The sequence below is a fragment of the Mustela erminea genome, chromosome 4 (genome assembly GCF_009829155.1).
Source record: "Mustela erminea isolate mMusErm1 chromosome 4, mMusErm1.Pri, whole genome shotgun sequence".
NCBI classification, from domain to species: domain Eukaryota; kingdom Metazoa; phylum Chordata; class Mammalia; order Carnivora; family Mustelidae; genus Mustela; species Mustela erminea.
Window position 1 is genome coordinate 146,980,687 of NC_045617.1, and position 18,404 is coordinate 146,999,090.

General features: G+C 42.8%; 1 protein-coding gene and 1 non-coding gene across 9 annotated transcripts in view; both read right to left on the reverse strand.

Moving 5' to 3' along the window:
* The window catches only part of KIAA0319 (KIAA0319 ortholog), a 95,260-nt gene that overhangs the window by 60,598 nt on the left and 16,258 nt on the right, over positions 1 to 18,404 (reverse strand). For 2 of the 8 annotated variants that reach the window (XM_032341236.1, XM_032341231.1), the window contains exons 1-2: positions 4,786 to 4,821; positions 2,175 to 2,205 (exon numbers count right to left, since the gene is read on the reverse strand). The exons of 2 other annotated variants lie outside the window; for them this stretch is intronic. The gene's annotated coding sequence lies outside the window, so the exon portion shown is untranslated. Of the gene's footprint in view, positions 1 to 2,174; positions 2,206 to 4,785; positions 4,826 to 5,062; positions 5,153 to 18,404 lie in introns of those variants that run through there. 4 more of the 8 variants (XM_032341237.1, XM_032341235.1, XM_032341238.1 and 1 more) reach the window with 4 other exon arrangements.
* Positions 12,852 to 12,959, reverse strand: LOC116589603. Its single transcript, XR_004285366.1, has one exon. It is a non-coding gene; the product is annotated as a U6 spliceosomal RNA (small nuclear RNA).

The window sequence follows — 18,404 nt, forward strand, 5'->3', positions numbered from 1 at the left end:
GAGTCTGAGGGAAAACAATCCACGGGTTGGGGGCATGCTGTGTCTCGCCATCACTGGGCACTCTCCCCGAGGGCTGTGGGCGAAGCGAGCCTGTAGCGTCATCCCAAAGCATGCCATTTTGGCGTGAAGACTATTTTGAGCTAAAGGTCATCAATGCCCAGAAGATTCAGGAAAAGGTCTATACCTCCCCCTCAACTGCCTACATCTACTTTGGAAAGGCAGCTGCTTCCAGGAAGAGAGCTATTACTAGAGACAGCTTTTTACCTGAGAAAGTTATCTGTAAAACAGCACAAACTTTGTTTTCCAAACATACTCTTCTTTCCTGTCAATGGCCTTTCTCCCCTGCGCATCCCTAAACTGCTCCTCTCTTCCTTAACTCAGGATGTTCTATATAAGCCTTAACTACCTGGCTTGCTTTTGGGTCTCACATTCTCATATTTTTGTGGGGCTCCCACGCATATGAAATTAGTTTTTCTCCTGTTGATCTGCCTTGTGTCAATTTGATTATTAGAGCAGCCAAAGAATCTACGAGGCTAGAAGGAAAATTTTCCTGCTCCTACAGGTATCAGAAGAGGCAACAAAAGAAGAGGGCATGACTGGCTAGGAGACGGGGGATTCCTTATAAGGCTAGCAGGAACTATTTTCTAGGGTCAGGTAGGCTCACTAAAGCTGTTGACCGCGACGGGCATATGTTGGGTGTCCCTGACAGATGTTTCCATGAGTGCAGGCTGACTTGGGGTTAGATTTGTGATGGCCTCAGCCACTGGGCAGCCTCCATTTGTGGGTCCTTAAAACAAATTTACTTTACCAGATGCACCCGGAAAGGACAAGGAGTCTGCAAACAAAACTGAATACAGCATTCTACGGAAGGAAGGTTTTGGAACTGCCAGAATTTGCTTTTGAGTCTTTATCAGGAAACAACTCAAACCACAAGAATGTTTCCTGTTCGGCTTTGCTGACAAGCTCTGCATTGACCCCTTAGAATAAGTCTGCTGCCCACCCTGCAGCCATCACTGGCCCAGGCCCAGGGGAGGCCATCGAGGGCCTCAAAGGGCCTTGTGTTACTGAGATGACATAGACTAAGAAACCAGAAAGGAGTGCGGGTGATCTAAGGACAAGTCAGGAGATGGCTAACACTCCTCCGGGTCACAACAAGAGAGGACCTCAGAACACGGACTTCCAGAAAGTGAAGCGGGGAAGGTCAGCATTCAGTTAGAGTCCCATAAGCTTCCCACCGAAGACCCCAGAAGAAGAAAACCCGATCGTGCGAACAACTTGCCACCAATAACTTCCTTTCTGTCCAGCAAGGAAAGTGTGGTCTGAGACGGCAAGAGGACAGAGGGAAGACTGGCCATCTCCCGTCAGCAGTAACTGACCACTCTCTACCCATCAGCAGTAACTGACCACTCTCTACCCGTCAGCAGTAACTGACCACTCTCTACCCGAAAGGCAAGAGAAGGGCAGCTGGGTCTCCGGGAACAGCATTCAGTCAGCTGCCCAGGATGCTGCCCTAGATGATACCAGTGCTGGCCAGGCAGGTAGAGCTGGTCAAGAATCCCATGGATAAAGGCCAGTCCTCCACCGGACCTTTGGGTACCTTTGGCCAAATTAAGACAAGGCACTGCTCTGGGCAGCACTACTCCAAAGGTTCACCGCCTGGCAAGCAGACGGTGTGCCAAATTTCCAACCCCTCAGCACTTCAGCAGATACACTTGCGCAATATACTTTCACAATTATGCGGTACCTGGATGGCAATCCATTGCCATTTTCTCAGGGCAAGCGGTTCTCAGTAACAAGGCTGGTTCCTAGTCTCAGTACCACAGCTAAGGGGCTCTTTGTTTAGTACATTAATATGAGCAAACAATGGGTCTCCATCCCCTCAACATGAACAGGCACATGGACCAGCTGTTACCAAGTCTTTTCAGCTCTGACACGTTGTAAGTTTTGCATTTTTAAATACATAGATAGTACGTTGTGGGCTAAGTTATGTTTTGACATATCTTCCCACTTGACCCACAGAACAACCCTCTCTGAACTAGTTCTTACTATCTCCATTTCACACGAAAGGAGACCGAGTTTCAGAGTCGGGCACAGCCCGCCCTGCAGCAGCCCCGGCCACATCTGTGTCCTGCGAAGTAAGCACATTCCTCTCCAGGTTCCTTGACAAGACTCACTGATTTATTCAGTCTCTGAATTGCCAGTTCCCTTGATAAGGGTCATGCTCTCTCCTGCTGCTTGCCTTTTGCCACCTTCCTGTTGTTTTATGTCCTCAGTAAAGGATACCTTCCAAAAAAATTTCCTTCAAAGGTTAGGTTGTATAGTGATAAAATAGGACTTTTAAAAGAAGGCTTAACAAGTTCAAAACGTTATAAATAGTACAAACCCACATAACCTTAAAAAAACTCTGGATGGATCAACTTAATACACCTAAAGATCTGAAAGAAATGCCCCTCCCAAGGTGAAAATTGGTGAGCATAATTTTCCTCTTCCTTTCTTACCTATATTTTCTTTCTTTTTCCTAAACCAAACACATCTTACCTTTGCATTCATAAGATACAATTATAATTTTCATTTTTAAGGAAAGCTTAGTATTTCAACATGGTGATTCCAACATGGTAGCTATTTTAAAAGAATAGAATGGATATCTCTTTTTCTTCTTTTTGTCTTTTAAGATTTTATTTTTACTTTTTTCTCATATACATTATTTTTATTATGTTAGTCCCCAAACAGTACATCATTAGTTCTTTTTTAAAAAAAGATTTTATTTATTTGACAGAGATCACAAGTAGGCAGAGCAGCAGGCAGAGAGGGGGGGAAGCAGGCTCTCCACTGAGCAGAGAGCCCGATGTGGAGCTCGATCCCAGGACCCTGAGATCATGACCTGAACCGAAGGCAAAGGCTTAACCCACTGAGCCACTCAGGCACCCCAGTACATCATTAGTTGTTGATGTAGCGTTCCATGATTCACTGTTTGCAGATAACACCCAGTGCTCCACGCCAACTGTGTCCTCCTTAATACCCATCACCGGGCTCATCCATCCTCCCGACCCTCAAAACCCTCAGTTTGAGTCCCAGAGTGCATAGTCTCTCATCGCTCATCTCCCCCTCTGGCTTCCCCCTTCATTTTCCCCTTCCTTCTCCTAATGTCCTCCTTGCTATTCCTTATGCTCCACAAATAAGTGAAACCATACGATAATTGTCTTTCTCTGCTTGACTTACTTCACTCAGTGTAATCCCCTCCAGTTCCATCCGCGTTGATGCAAAGGCTGGGTCCTCATCCTTTCTGATGGCTGAGTAATACTCCAATGTATACATGGACCACATCTCTTCTGTATCCATTCGTCTGTTGAAGGGCATCTCAGCTCCTTCCACAGTTTGGCTATTGTGGACATTGCTGCTATGAACATTGGGGTACATATGGTCCATCTTTTCACTACGTCTGTACCTGGGGTAAATACCAAGTAGTGCAATTGCTGGGTCATAGGGTAGCTCTATTTTTAACTTTTTGAGGAACCTCCACACTGTTTTCCAAAGTGGCTGCACCAACTTGCATTCCCACCAACATGTAAGAGGATTCCCTTTTCTTTTTGTATGAAAGAAATCTCTTCCCTCTCACTGCTTTCAGATTATTTCCTTGGCTCTAAGATTTACAAATGTGTTAGTATATGTCGTGGCAGTGGTTTGTTCTCATTCATCTTGGGAGAGGTCCTCTCTGCCTCTAGGACACGGATGCTTATTTTCTTCCCCAGGTTAGGGAAGTTCTCAGCTAGTTTGCTCAAATATATCTTCTAGATCTCTCTCTCCCTCTCTCTCTCTCTCCACTCCCTCAGGGATACCAATAATTCTGATACTGGAACATTTCATTCCGTCACTAATCTCTCTGTTTGATTCCTTGGGTTTTAATTTGTTTTTCCCACACCGGCTTGATTTCCATCTTTTCTATCATCTTATCCTCTATCTCACAAATTTTTTCTTCTGCCTCGTTTACCCTGGAAGTCAGCATATCCAGCTTAGACTGCATTTCATTCATCACATTTTTAAGTTCGGCCTGATTAGATCTCATTTCTGCCCTTAGAGATTCTATATTGTCATTAATATTTTTCTCAAGCCTAGATATCTCCTTGATAACTGTTACTCTGAAGTCAATTTCTGACATCTTGGTTATATCCATATCCAGTAGTTCTGGGGGAAACGCCACTTTTTCCGGTTCTTTCCTTTGTTGGAGGTTCCTCCTCTTAGTCATTCTGTTGAGAGGTGGTTGAGGGAATGCACAGTCCAAACTACTGACCGCAACCCAAGCAAGATGCATCTGTTTTATAGGGACTTTGGGACTGTCTGCCTCTTGCTCTTCCAGCTTGTCTTCTGGGGGAGGGGCCTGCTGCACTGTTACTCAGGCAACCCTGTCTGGGCAGAGTTGCCCTGCCCCTTGTGGTGGGGGGCGGGTGGACAGGCTCAGTGAAACCGATTTTTTGTTTTTTGTTTTTTTATTTGACAGAGAGAGACAGTGACAGAGGGAACACAAGCAGAGGGAATGTGAGAGGCAGGGAGCCCAATGTGGGGCTCAATCCCAGGACCCTGGTATCATGACCTGAGCTAAAAGCAGACGCTTAGTGACTGAACCACCCAGGCACCCGTGAAAACTGGTTTTGGGGGGCTTTTGTTCTCTAGTGGCTTTCCCCGTGGCTTTCCATGTCTCTTCCGAGAGTCAGAGCAGAAGTGACTATATCCAATCCTCCATCTCAGAACAGAGAGACTGAAGTCTGACCTTCAGTGAGCTCTCCAGACCACGCTGACTCCACTTCTGTCTGTGCTGCTAAGAACCACAGGGTCCTGGGTTGTGCATCCCACAGCCGCACTCTCAGCCCTCACTTCCGGGTCTGGGTATGTCTCTGTTCTTTGTGCTTCTAAAACCACCAGCCGCCCCCAGTTCACACGCAAGCCTCCACAGCTCCAGGTTTCAGTCTGGGGGGCTGTCCTAAACTCCTTTCCCCGCGGCTGCTGGTCTGCGAGTCTGTGCCTGGTCCCCAGACCAGGAGGCTTTTGTGCTCCTGTGTCATTTCACCTTCCTGGCTCAGGTGCCTACGGCAGCTCCTGCCCCCTTCCGTTTATCTTCCAGTATCTGCCTGCAGAATCACAGCTCTCCACTTCATACCTTGAGAACAACAGCCAGAGATATTTTGTTTGTAGGGATCCAAATATATCTTTTTACATCTCGGGCTGATTTTGTGGGTGTTCAGAATGGCCTGGTAGGTATCCAGCTCAATTCAGGGAACTGGTTGAAACCGGGTCCCCTAGTCTTCTGCCATCTTTCTCCTCTCCTAAGGTTTTATTTTTAAGTAATCTCTACCCCCAACACGGAGCTGGAACTTACAACCCCGAGATCAAGAATCACGAGTTCTACTGACTGAGCCAGCCAGGTGCTCCTAGACAGTTATTTCTGACTTTTGATATTTCTGGCCTCATTCTGTTCCTTCCTTCGCTGAGTGTTTGGTGTTCATGACCGCTAGACCATGCTGGAAGCCTTGCCCCAAATACATTCTTTCTCTCTGGATGATAGTGACGACGCAGAGATGAGGTTAAGTAAGGCTCAGGAATAGGATCAGAGAATGAATGAGATGTAGGAACAAGGTGAGCCCAAGCACGGGCAAAGTACAAAGTACTCCCGTGGCCAGCCCTCTGCAACCATGAAGAAACCTCGAGAATGTTAGCCAGTGCTAGATAGAAGGCATGAACGTGGAGTTGCCAGAGCAGCCCGGGCTGCCAACCTTTCAGTTTTTCTGAGGAGAAATAAAATTTTATCTCCTTTAAGTCACTGCCTATCTTGAACTACTGTAAGGACCTAGACGTCATGCTAGTTAATAAGTAACATTACTCAGGTTTTTTTGTTGTTGTTCAGTTTATGGGTTATAAAATGCTTAGGTGCAGATAAGCTCACAGCAGAGACACAGAAATAGCTGCTTTATGGAATGTCAAATGACAAAAATAATACAACTTAGCAACAAATCTGAAGTCCTTTATTCAAGGAAAAAAAAAACCAACCCATGGATTGGAGGAGTACAGTTCCCCACAAGCAATGGAGCATCCTTCCTGAGAGATTTTGGGCAAGAGCCAGCTTTACTGAGCATTAGAAGCAGCGATGCATAAAAGGGCATGAAAGCTGGGAATCTGGCTGGGAGGTCCTGCATCTCCTCCTACAGCTAGCAGGTTCTACTTCTTAGGTGAGGTATGTTAGCCAAAGCGGAGTTGGAGGACTGCCATTGGCATGAGCTAGGATTCTTTGACAGGTGTTTTCTGTAACTTAGGTGTAGATTTGTAATGCGGGCTGGTCCAGAGGGCAGCCTCCATTTTCTGGTCCAATATATGAATTAACTTTATCAGAAGATTTCAAATATGGGCACCTTAACTAACTGAGCCACACGTCTGCTTTCAGCTCAGGTCATGATCCCAGAGTCCTGGGATCAAGCCCTGCACTGGGCTCCCTGCTGGTGGGGAGCCTGCTTTTCCCTCTCCCTCTACCTCTCCCCTCACTTGTGCTCTCTTTCTCTCTCACTCACTCTCTCTCTCAAATAAATAAAACCTTTAAAAAAAAGATTCCAAATACTATACAAGACCGAAACTTTATGAGAACTTTCAGTAATTTTTTAAAGTGACTGATAGAATTCTGAAACCACGTAGATGCTAGGTAGCATATGCTTCTTTATGGGGGCAATCAATTTTTTCAGACATATGTGTATTTTTTTAAATTTTATTTATTTGTTTATTTATTTGAGAGAGAGAGAGAGAGAGAGAGTGAGAGAGCATGAGAGGGGAGGTCAGAGGGAGAAGCAGACTCCCCATGGAGCTGGGAGCCTGAAATGGGACTCAATCCCAGGACTCTAGGATCATGACCTGAGCTGAAGGCAGTCGCTTAACCAGCTGAGCCACCCAGGCGCCCTGTGTATTTTCTCTCCAACTAAATTATAAACTTCTTGAGGAAAGAAGTCAATCTTAAAACTTAAGTTGATATATTCTGATTTCTAATTTTAAAATTTCTCACCAATTAACATTAATGACTTTAGTTTTTTAAAAAGCTACTATTTACTGTAAACACACATTTTAAATAAAAATATGGATATTTTAGTTAAAAACACTTAAGCAACACTCGATTTCAGGACTGCTGATATACATAACAAATAACTTTGCATTCCCCCACAGTGAACCAGATGACTATATAGTAGAAAGAAGACACATAATTATCTATTTTTAAACCTCGAAAAGCCAAAGATTAAATTTTAAAAAATCAGAAGATTAAGTTGTATCTAGTTTTTCTTAGAATTTTCACCATTCATAATAACCAGTTAGAAGAAATAATGGGAAACAGACATTTCTGCAAAGAAGACATCCAAATGGCCAATAGACACATGAAAAAGTGCTAAACATTACTCGATATCAGGGAAATACAAATCAAAACCAGAGAGATACCACTTCTTACCAGTCAGAATGGCTAAAATTAACAAGTCAGGAAACAACAGTTGCTGGCAAGGATGCACAAAAAGGGGAACCCTCCTACACTGTTGGTGGGAGAAACTCTCCATCTCAGGAAACAAACTGAGGGCTGCTGGGGAGCAGCGAGGGATAGGGTGGCTGGGTGATAGACATTGGGGAGGGTGTGCTATGGTGAGTGCTGTGAATTATGTAAGACTGATGATTCACAGACCTGTACCCTTGAAGCAAATAATATATTGTATGTGAATTTTTTAAAAAGAAGAAAAAGAAATAATGGGAGAATATAGCAACGAGAAAAGAATATAAATGGGTTGCCTGGGTGGCTCAGTCAGTTAAACATCTGCCTTCAGATCAGGTCATGATTAGGGTCCTGGGATCCAGTCCCACATCGAGCTCCCTGCTCAATGGGGAGTCTGCTTCTCCCTCTCCCTCTGTCCTCCCCAGCTTGTGTTCTCTCTGTTTCTCTCAAATAAAGACAATCTTCAAAAAAATCTTTAAAAAAAGAAAAGAACATAAATAATATAACACAAAAGTACAGCAACAACAGCAAACAAACAAAATAATAAAAAGCAGAAGACCCAGGAATGAATTCACCAAGGTATTTGCCCACTTTAAGACTTAAAAATGGGAAGCTGTGGGAAACACAATAAATAAATGCAGAAAAACATGAATAGGTGTTCTTGGATAGATAAGCTCAACATCAGAAATGTCAATTTTTCCTAAATTAACCCATTTATTTCTATGTTTCCAATAAGAATGATGCTGGCAGAAATTTTAATTGGGGGAATGGGAAACTAGACAGAGCTGGTTACAAAGTTCCCATAGAATAAACAAGAAGGGGAGGAAATAATTTTTTGAAAGAGAAGAGAAATAAGGGGAAATTAGTCCTACCAGAGAGTGAAACATACTATAAAGTGACAATCATTAAAACAGACTGGTATAGGTGCAACAATAGATACCTGAATAGAACAGACACTCAGCAATGGGCAAACAGTTACAAGACTAAAGGACATGATTAAAAAAATGGCATCTCAAATCAATGGAAAAAAGATTAATTATTAAAGTAAATGATATGGGAAAAATGGTTAGCCACTTAAAAAAAAATAGTAGTTGTATGTCTGCCTCACACCTTATACTAAAATAAATTCCAAACATAAAAAACAACCATAAAAGCACTCTAATAAACCACGGGATTGGCTTTTGACAAAGATATCAGGATAGTTCAGTGTGAAAAGAACAGTCTTTCCAACAAATGCACTGCCACGACCAGGTATCAATATGCAGAATAATGAAATTTGACCTCTACCTCCTAGCATATACAAAAATCAACTCAAAATGAACCAAAAACTGAAATTTAAGAGCTAAAACTATAAACCTACTAGAAGAAAGCAAAGGTGTAAATCTTTATGACCTTGGACTAAGCAATGGTTTCTTAAATATGAGACCAAAACAAACAAAAAAAGAAAAATATACATAAAATGGACCTCAAAATTTAAAATCTTTTGAGATTAAAAAGACACCATTAAGAAAGCAAAAAGAAAATCCATAGAATGGGATAAAATTTTTATAAATTACATATCTAATAAGGAAACTGTATCTAGAATACATAAATAACTATTATAATTCTATAATAAAAAGACAATTTTTCCAATAGACAAGGATCTGACCAGACAGTTGTCCCAAGAAAATACATAAATGGCCAATAAGCACATGAAACCATGGTTAACATCATTAGCTATCAGGGAAATGCACATCAAGAGGACAAAGAGATACTACTTCACACCTAATAGCACGACTCTTCTCAAAAAAGCAAACAATAAAAACCGTCGCAGATATGGAAAGACAGAAACTCTCACACATTCCTGGTGCATGTAAAGTGACATGGCCATTCTGGAAAACAGTCTGTCAGCCCCTAACACAGTTAAACACACTTACCATATGATCCGGCAATTCTACTCCTGTGTACGCATCCCAAGAGAAATGAAATGAAATGAAAACACGTGTCCGCATAAAAATTTGTGAACAAGTGGGCACGGAATCATTAAGCACAACAGCCAAAGAGTAGAAACCATCTGAATTGCCCACCAACTGAAAACTGGATAGCATGCTCTATCCACAGGTGGAGCATTATTCATCAATAAAAAGAAATGAAGTACGGGTCTATCCTACGAGACAGATGAACCTTGGTGACATTATGCTAAAAAATTAAAGTGTTATGCTAAATGCAAGAAGCCAGTCAGATCATTCCATCAGATCTAATTCCAATTAGATCATTCCGTTTATACAGAATAAGCAGAAGAGACATCCATATGGACAGAAGGTAAGTAAATGGCTGCCTGGTTTGGGAGACTGGAGTAAAACGAGGAGTGAATTCTAACATGTACAGGATTTCCTCTGAGGTAACAAAAAAGTTCTAGAACAGACTGTGGTGATGGTTGCACATCTTTGTGAATACAGAAGAAGTTACTGAGCTGCACCGTTTCAATTGATGAACTGTATGCTACATGAGCTATCACTCAATAAAGCTTTTGTTTTTAAAGAAAAACAATAGAAGACTACATATAATTATATAACTATAAATATATAACTATATATATAATTATATAAGTGAGGAAGGCTTAGGAACGATGTGAACTCAGAAGCCACAACAAAAAATAGGAATAAATTGATCCATTAATAAAAGGTAGGGATATAAACAAAAATTTTCATAGAAACATCACCATATATAAAGTCAGTGTCAACAACAGAGTGGGCAAAATATTTGCAACTCACATTACGAAGACTAATTTCCCTAGTAAACAGGAATGGCCTCAAACCAATGGAAAAAGTCCATCAACAGACAGAACACAGAAAAGAAAATATAAATGCTTTTTAAATACCCCAAAAGATGCTCAAAATCAGTAATAAAAAGAGGATATAAACTAAAACTAAGAGATCTCATTTTTTCCACCTACGTGATGGTCATATGTGAGAAAACCTTCCCATGTTCTTCTGTTGGTGAGAGTTTGCCCCCTCCAACGCCCCCAGGCATTCTCAGTCCCCACTGATGGAAGTGTAATTGGTGCAGCCTCTCCGGAGGGCAGGTGGCACCGTGAACTCCCAGCAATCCCACTAGTGTGGATTTGTGGCACAGACAAGCCTGGGCGCTCAAGAAATCATATGCACAGTAGGTTACTCCTGGGTATAATCCTAGTCCTAGCCAACAGGCTGGAAGCAGCCAAACTTCCGTAAGCAGGGAATTGGTTAACTAAATTACAGTCTACTCCTATCGTGAAACCCCCTGCATTTGTGAAGAAAGAGAAGATGCTTAGCGTGCTGGCATTGAGCAAGGTCTATTGTGACATGAAGAAAGAAAATACAGAATGGCGATTATGGTTTTACTATTTATGCAAAAAGAATGGGTTGGGAGGAAATATAAATATGAATTTGCTTGAAAATGAATTACCCTCTGGAGGAATATACAAGAAACCATTAATATTTATTGTGCCCTCCCTAGAGGGCAGGGACAGAGACTTTTTCTCTTTTTTTTTTTTTTAGCAAATAGCCTTTTGTACCCTTTGAGTCCCCTGAATGTTTTTAATATCTTATAAATAAATATTCTTGCTATTATTCTTGGTCACTGGAGGCTTAGATCCGCTTGGCATCAAGAGCCGCAGTAAATCCAACAGCAACAGAGAGCCCACGCGAGGTGACACTCAGGAAATGGATGTGACACACAGAGGAAAAGGGGATGAATAGGGCAGTCGGGCTTAACAAATAAGCATACAGGATTCCCAATTAAATGCGAAATTTGGGTAAATCATTTTTTCTATCATGCAATATTTAGGACATATTTACACTGTATTTTATCAGACAACTCTAGCTCTGAGAAAATGCTGAGGCTGCACTGGGCAGCTGATCAGAAACACGACTAGCATACGTCCCTCTCCAGAAGAAAGGTCCACATGCCACACTGTCCAGAGAAAGAGCTGACATGGATTCTTTACTCACGGTAGTAACAGCTTGACCCATCATCATCCCGAATCCCCACTGATGTATGAGATCGTTTAACATAGGCATGAGCGGCTTATGAACAAAACACGGAGCACAAGGGGTTACCCTCTTCCAAGAGAAAGAGAGAACCAGAGTGAGGGAAAGACTTAGAAACCCAGACCGTGGGGGGAAAAAAGATGTTTTCATATTTTAATTTTCAACTTTTTAAATTCAGCAGTCCCAAGTGCAAAGACATACAGTGACCATGGTTCTCTGAAATATTTTTTCAAAGCCAGCTGACAGGTTTCATCTCAGCTGGAGCTGAGTGTATGAAAAAATAAAACCTGGTATGTGACAGCCAGAATTCAACACTCCTGATATTTACTTCCTAAGGGTCTTGTTTTTTGGTAAGGTTTGCCCACAGTTACCCATCTCACAGCAGTGGAGTTTGCTTTTGATCCTGGAAGAAGTCACTGCACGAGCTGTCACCCATGAACTCAGGTCAAGGAAGAAGCACCCCAGTGGCCACTGGCCGGCCTCCCAGGACTGGGAGGGATTGTGTACATGTCACACGGGCTTGTTTAGAAGTGACAGGAGCCGGTGTTAAAAATGCCTGGACAGGACAGGCACCTCAGGACTGGACAGCAAACTGGTCACACCACCTGGGAGGCCCTCCTCCTCCCAGGCTTCCTTCTGATGTCCATCAGTGTCCCCATACTCTCTCCCCCACGCTGTCGACAGCCGGCTCCAAGCCAAAGTCATGGCTCCCTCCTTAGGAGGTGTCCTGAGGCCACACTATCGCCAAAAGTCACACGCTGTATTCAAAAAACAATTTGCACTATAGAAACTACTATTTATTTCATCATGTCCCCAAGATTGTACATGCATTAGTTTGGTGCTCTAACTCCCCATTACATCATCATCATCCCCATTTCATAGACGGTAAAACGGAGGCTCAGAAATACAAAGATGTCCAAGAACTGGAACCCAGTTCGAGTGTGGCTGATACCAGACAATATGTTCTTTTCACTACTGTGTGCTGCCTTACGTCTCTCTGCACTTAAAAAACAAACAAACAAACAAACAAACAGCTAATAGAGTTTTCTTCTAAGTTATAAAAGGAATAATAATAGAAAATCTAAGCAACTAGGTCTAGCAGAATGGGCTTGTGTTACCTGCCAGTCCCTTTCTGTCACTCTTCCTCTCTGCCAAGCGACCTCACGGTGCCATCATCCCTAGGCATCTCAAAACCCAGTTTCCACACATCATACTGTAAACTACAGGGGCAGGGACTTGGACTGGTTGCCACGCTCACTCCAGAAACCAGAGGAGAGGTTAGGACATGCTAGGAGCTCAGATGTACTGAATGGATACATGCATGAATGAATGAATGGTAACTCTTTCCTTGAATGAGTGAGTTTGCCTGTCAGCCCTGTGCAGGGTCCACAATCATCATCTCTGTATTGTTTTACTTTTAGTATATGTGCTGCTGAATAGAGCACTCTCCTTGAATAAGCAAGAGTTAACTGTGATGCCTAACTTTAAAATTCAAATTACTATGAATTTTTAACATGGATTTAATTATTTTACATTATGTATCTAATTCTACTTTGTTTATTTGCATACATGCAAAATGACATACGGTATTGCAGCACTGTTAATAATAACAAAAGGTTGGAAACAACCCAAATGTCAATGTCAACTGACAGGAAAGTAGTTAACAAATTATGATCTAGCCTGGTAATGGAATACTATGCAGTTATAAAAGAGAATTTTATATACACACACATATATACAAACAGTATATGGATACATACATGTATATATACTATTATGTATAACATAATATAGAATGTATATGCATAGATACACAAGCGTATGTATTATGTATATATGGCATACAGTGCACATTAAGCAAGCAAGCAAGGTCAGGGTCTATAGTAAGTCACCTTTCGGAAGAAGACAGGATTCCTGCTTGCTTGTATTTGCAAAAAGAAATCATGGAAGCACATAACAGAAACCAAGAGAAGTGGCAGATGTGGAGGGTGGGAAAAGGAATTGGAAGCGGGGGGAGACGTGGGTGGAGCAAGACTTCTCACAGAGTATGCTTTTATATACCTTTATTCTAGGTAAGGTGACGTTCCGTCTTAGACTTGTCAATCCACTTTGAAGGCAGAGAGCAGCCCGAACAGCCTCCCTCCCCATGCCCAGGGCCACTCTGAAGGAGCGGCCGGCCACTGTCAACGCCCGCAGCTCTGCTTTCTGGTACTCGCCTTCACCTTTTAAAAGACAGTTCTTAGCTTTCCCTCTCGAGTTTTCCATCTCGAACTATCTTCCGCATCTTTACACGGGCGCGCACACACTCGCCCTCCCTACAGCAGCCCTCCTGGCCATATCACAGTTTTTTCCTCCATTTACATTCAGTGTATCAGAGAGGGACTCCCTCTTCACACAAGAAGGAACAGGATAAAAAACACCAGTTTCTCCTGGTACGATGAACAGCTTCCAAGCGCGGCGCGCGTTGTCGGAGGGAGTCCAAGAAAAGCACCGCAGAATGAAGGGCCTCCCAGACTCCTCCGCAGACGCCGCTGTCTGCTGTGGTGTGTGCTCATTCCCTGCGTCTCCTGGTGCCTTACACTCTCCTGAAACACTGCTCGGATACCAGGTTTTACAAAAACTGGTATAAGATGGAAGATTTTTTTTTTTTTAGTTATTTATTTGACAGAGTGAGAGACCGTGAGAGGAGAACAAGCAGCGGGAGAGGGAGAAGCAGGCTCCCCGCTGAGCAGAGAGCCCGATCCCGGGCTTGATCCCAGGGCCCTGGAATCACAACCTGAGCCAAAGGCAGACTCTTAGGGACTGAGCAACCCAGATGCCTGTGAAGATTTTTTTTTTTTTTAAGATTTATTTACTTACTTGAGTGAGAGCACAAGTGCAAGCAGAAGAAGAGGGAGAAAGGATCTCCAGCCGACTCTGCACTGAGCAAGGATCCCCAAATGAGGTTCAATCTCTCAAGCGTGAGATCCTGACCTGAGCTGAAGACAAAAGTCAAATGCTTAACTGATTGTGCCACCCAGGGGCCCCTTTTAAGCCCCATCAGTTGCCATAAAAGATCCAGCATGATTCTCTCAAGGTTTTTTGTTTTTTTTTTTAATTTTATTTTTTTAAGATTTTTTAAAAAAGATTTTTATGTATTCATCAGAAAGAGAACAGAAGCAAGGAGAGCTACAGGCAGAATAGGCAAAACAGGCAGAGGGAGAAGCAGGCTCCCCACTGAGCAAGGAGCTCAACGTGGGACTTGATCCCAGGACCCCCGGATCATGACGTGACCCAAAGACAGACCTTGACCAACTGAGCCACGCAGGCGTCCCTCAAGGTATTTTTTTAAAAGTTTTTTTTTTTTTTTAATTCATTTGAGAGATATACAGAGACAGAGACAGCACAAGCAGGGCAAGAGGCAGAGGGAGAAGCAGACTCTCCACTGAGCAGAGAGCCCAACAGGGGGCTTGATCCCAGGACCTAGAGATTACAACCCAAGCCGAAGGCAGACCCTAGGCACCCCTTTTTCCAAAATATTTATTTATTTATTTATTTTAGAGAATGAGCAGGCAGGAGGAGGGGCAGAGAAGAAGAGAGAGAATCCTTAAGCAGACTCCTTCCTGAGCACACAGCCCCACATGGGGCTCGACCTCATGACCCTGAGATCACGACCTGAGCCAAAACCATTCAAGAGTCGAATGCTTAACTAACTGAGTTCCCCAGGCACCCCTCAAGGCATTCTTAAAAATTCATTATATTCAAACACTGTAAAAGTTCAATTTATCTTGATGTTTTTAAGGACTGATACTTCAATTGATAATTAAAAAGCAGTATGTTAAATAAAATTAGTCATCATAACTAAAAAACAATGTAACAATAAATAGTAAATTGGAATCTCAAATGTCCTATATGAAGGTATGGTTAAGTACTACTGAATATCCCATGAATATATAATATTCATGTATTACCACATAGTCAGTGACACAATATTGCATGAAAGACATGAACTGTGAACGGAAAACACAGCACGATACACGTGTGGGGAAGTCTGGATCTCTGGGTCTAGCAAGGCGGCGAGCCAATAAACTACTGAGGTTGCCAGGGAAAATACGATACAAAACACCCTGTTAAACCCCTACATGCTCTCCCAGAGAATAAGCACTAAAGCAAACAGGCGGCTAGAAAGCAGGGCGGAAAACCAACCCTGACGCAGAGGCTGCCACAGAGACTGTAGATTTCTAGAGCCCAGAGACCTGAGTTTGATAACAGAGAAAGAGCACAGCCAGAGCCCCGGAGAAAGAGCCCCAGCCAGAGTGCCCCATGGAGCCAGAAACCTTTGAGAAAGATCCATGCAGGTGAAAGGGTGAATAAGAAAAAAAATTCAGCCCCACAGCTCTGTATGAAGAAAAATTTTTCTTTTTAGAATTGGCAACCACAGATTTGGGCTCAACTTTTCATTCCAAGTTTGATCTCCCAAGAGCAGACAAACCAGAACTTAGGATTCAAAATTTCAAAACATATAGGCACCCTCAAGAAAGGCAACAGAAAAAAACAACAAGAGAATTAGGTTTCTGTGATTTTCAGACAACAGAATTCTGGCACAGAGAAACAGAAAATAAGATGCTAAAAATGCTTAAGGAAATAACATCTAATAATAAGGTGTAAGATTTGTACAGCGAAAAGACCCTGACAGATCTGAAGAACAGCCAGGCATAAATTCCAAAAATAAGAAGATATCATCTTTGCTATCAAAAGCTCAGTGTGGGGGCACCTGGGTGGCTCCGTGGGTTAAAGCCTCTGCCTTCAGCTTGGGTCATGGTCCTAGGGTCCTGGGATCGAGCCCCACATCAGGCTCTCTGCTCAGTGGGGAGCCCGCTTCCTCCTCTCTCTCTCTGCCTGCCTCTCTGTCTACTTGTGATCTCTGTCAAATAAATAAAATCTTTAAAAAAAAAAAATCTCAATGTGGGGGCAGCTGTGTGCCTCAGTCGGTAAAGCACCCAACTTCGACTCAGGTCATGATCTCAGTGTCCTACGATCGAGCCCTGTGTCGGGCTATTCATGCAGTGGGGAGTCTGCTTGTCCCTCTCCCTCTGCCCTCGGCTCCCTGCTCTGATCTCTCTTCCTCTCTCAAATAAGTAAATAAAATCTTAAAAACAAAAACCAGTAACAACAACGAGAAAAACTCTAAACCTCAATGGATGGGGGCACCTGGGTATCTCAGTCAGTTGAGTGAGTGACTCTTGATCTTGGGGTCGTGAGTTTCAGTCCCATGTCATTAAGTGAAGAGATTACTTAAAAAAAAAAAACCTCAACAGACAGGTTAAGTAGCAGACTAGACGAGGCAGTGCTGAAGAATTAATGAACTTAGAAAGTCTTATCTGATCAAAGAAAAGAGATGAGAGAATGAATCCCGTGGGCATCTGAAAGCAGAGGATATGAATGTACACGCATTGAGGAGGGAACTTGCCCAGGTTCCAGCGACAGCAAGAAAGGCAGCCCAGAGAGAAGGGTAAGCACAGGGACATAAGGTTAGGGAGGCGGGGGGAGGCCACTGTAGTTTGTGGGTCAGGAAGCCTTTAGGTCTTCCTCTTTCTGAGGAGGCTAGCAATTTCATAAGGAGATTCCTGGGCACCAAAGGAGTCTCTGGCAGAGGGTGGTATGGGAGACGTGTGGGGGACAGGGGCTTGTCTTAGGCTTTCTAATCACAGCTAATACTTAACACGCCTAGGTTATCATCAAAGCTGGAGAGAACCAGGATGCTGCAGTAACAGACCAAAAAGTAACAGACCAAAAACCCAGGGATTCATTTCATGGTTGGAAAGAACAGAAGGATGGTTCCATCCTTGCTGTTCAAAGTATCTGATCTCTGTAAAGAGGCAGATCCTGGAGACACGGGTCACCATTATTCCAAGGACTGTGCAGAGACACAGCACAGGCAGCAAATACTTTCACATTAATCTTTCTGGGGGGAAATCACCTTCATTAAAAGAACTCTGGCAAGCTAAGAGTAAAAAGAAAACTTCCTTGTTCAAAATGGCAGACTGCACACAGATCTATTCCCCATTTCTAATATTCCTAGTAAAAAATTAAAAAATTAAAAGAGAGGGAGAAGGCAGGCAGGACATTTGAACAGACGGAAGAAAAAGGGAATCCGAGAAACAGATGAATGACCTGATCTATGAGAAACACTGCAATGAAGAAGGCAAAATAGTCGAGAAAAAAAAAAAAAAAAAAGAACAGAAAAAGAACAGAAGTTGACCCTTAGCCTTAGAAGATAAATGGACAAACCCAGACACTCCGAATCCATTCCCACAGCTTCCTACATCCCTTCACAATGTAGAGATGGAAATGTTAAAATTAGGTTTCTCAGACTTTCCTGGCACTTAGGATTCTGACTGCAGTTTAGAACCCCTGAAATACATTCAAGTGAGACTTGGAGGTTGGACATGAAGCCTTGGCTCCCTCCTGATGTCCTTCAACAGGGAAGGAACAGTGAACTTTTAGGGTTTGGCCACATGGTCCTGCCCTACTCAAGGTTGGGCTCAGCCTTGAGAGCTGGATAGTGCACCATCCTGTAGCAAGTCCTGTCTCCCTTTTCATCTCCATCAAATTGTCCACTGAGGAGAAGAAGAATAAAAATGGCGTTTTCCAGAGAAATGACAAAGCTACCATGTCAACCTCATCCCACATACAAAATAAATCTTAGATGAATTACAGATCTAACTGTGAGATGCAAAGTTTTAAGACTAAAAGAAAATATAAACAGAAATATCTTTATAACTTTTGATTAGGAATAGGTTTATTAACAACAGGTTTATTAATAATAGGTTTATTAACTTTTCCTCTAAGATCAGGAACAAGATTAGGATGTTTTTACTCTCCCTCCTTCTATGCCACACTGTACCTGA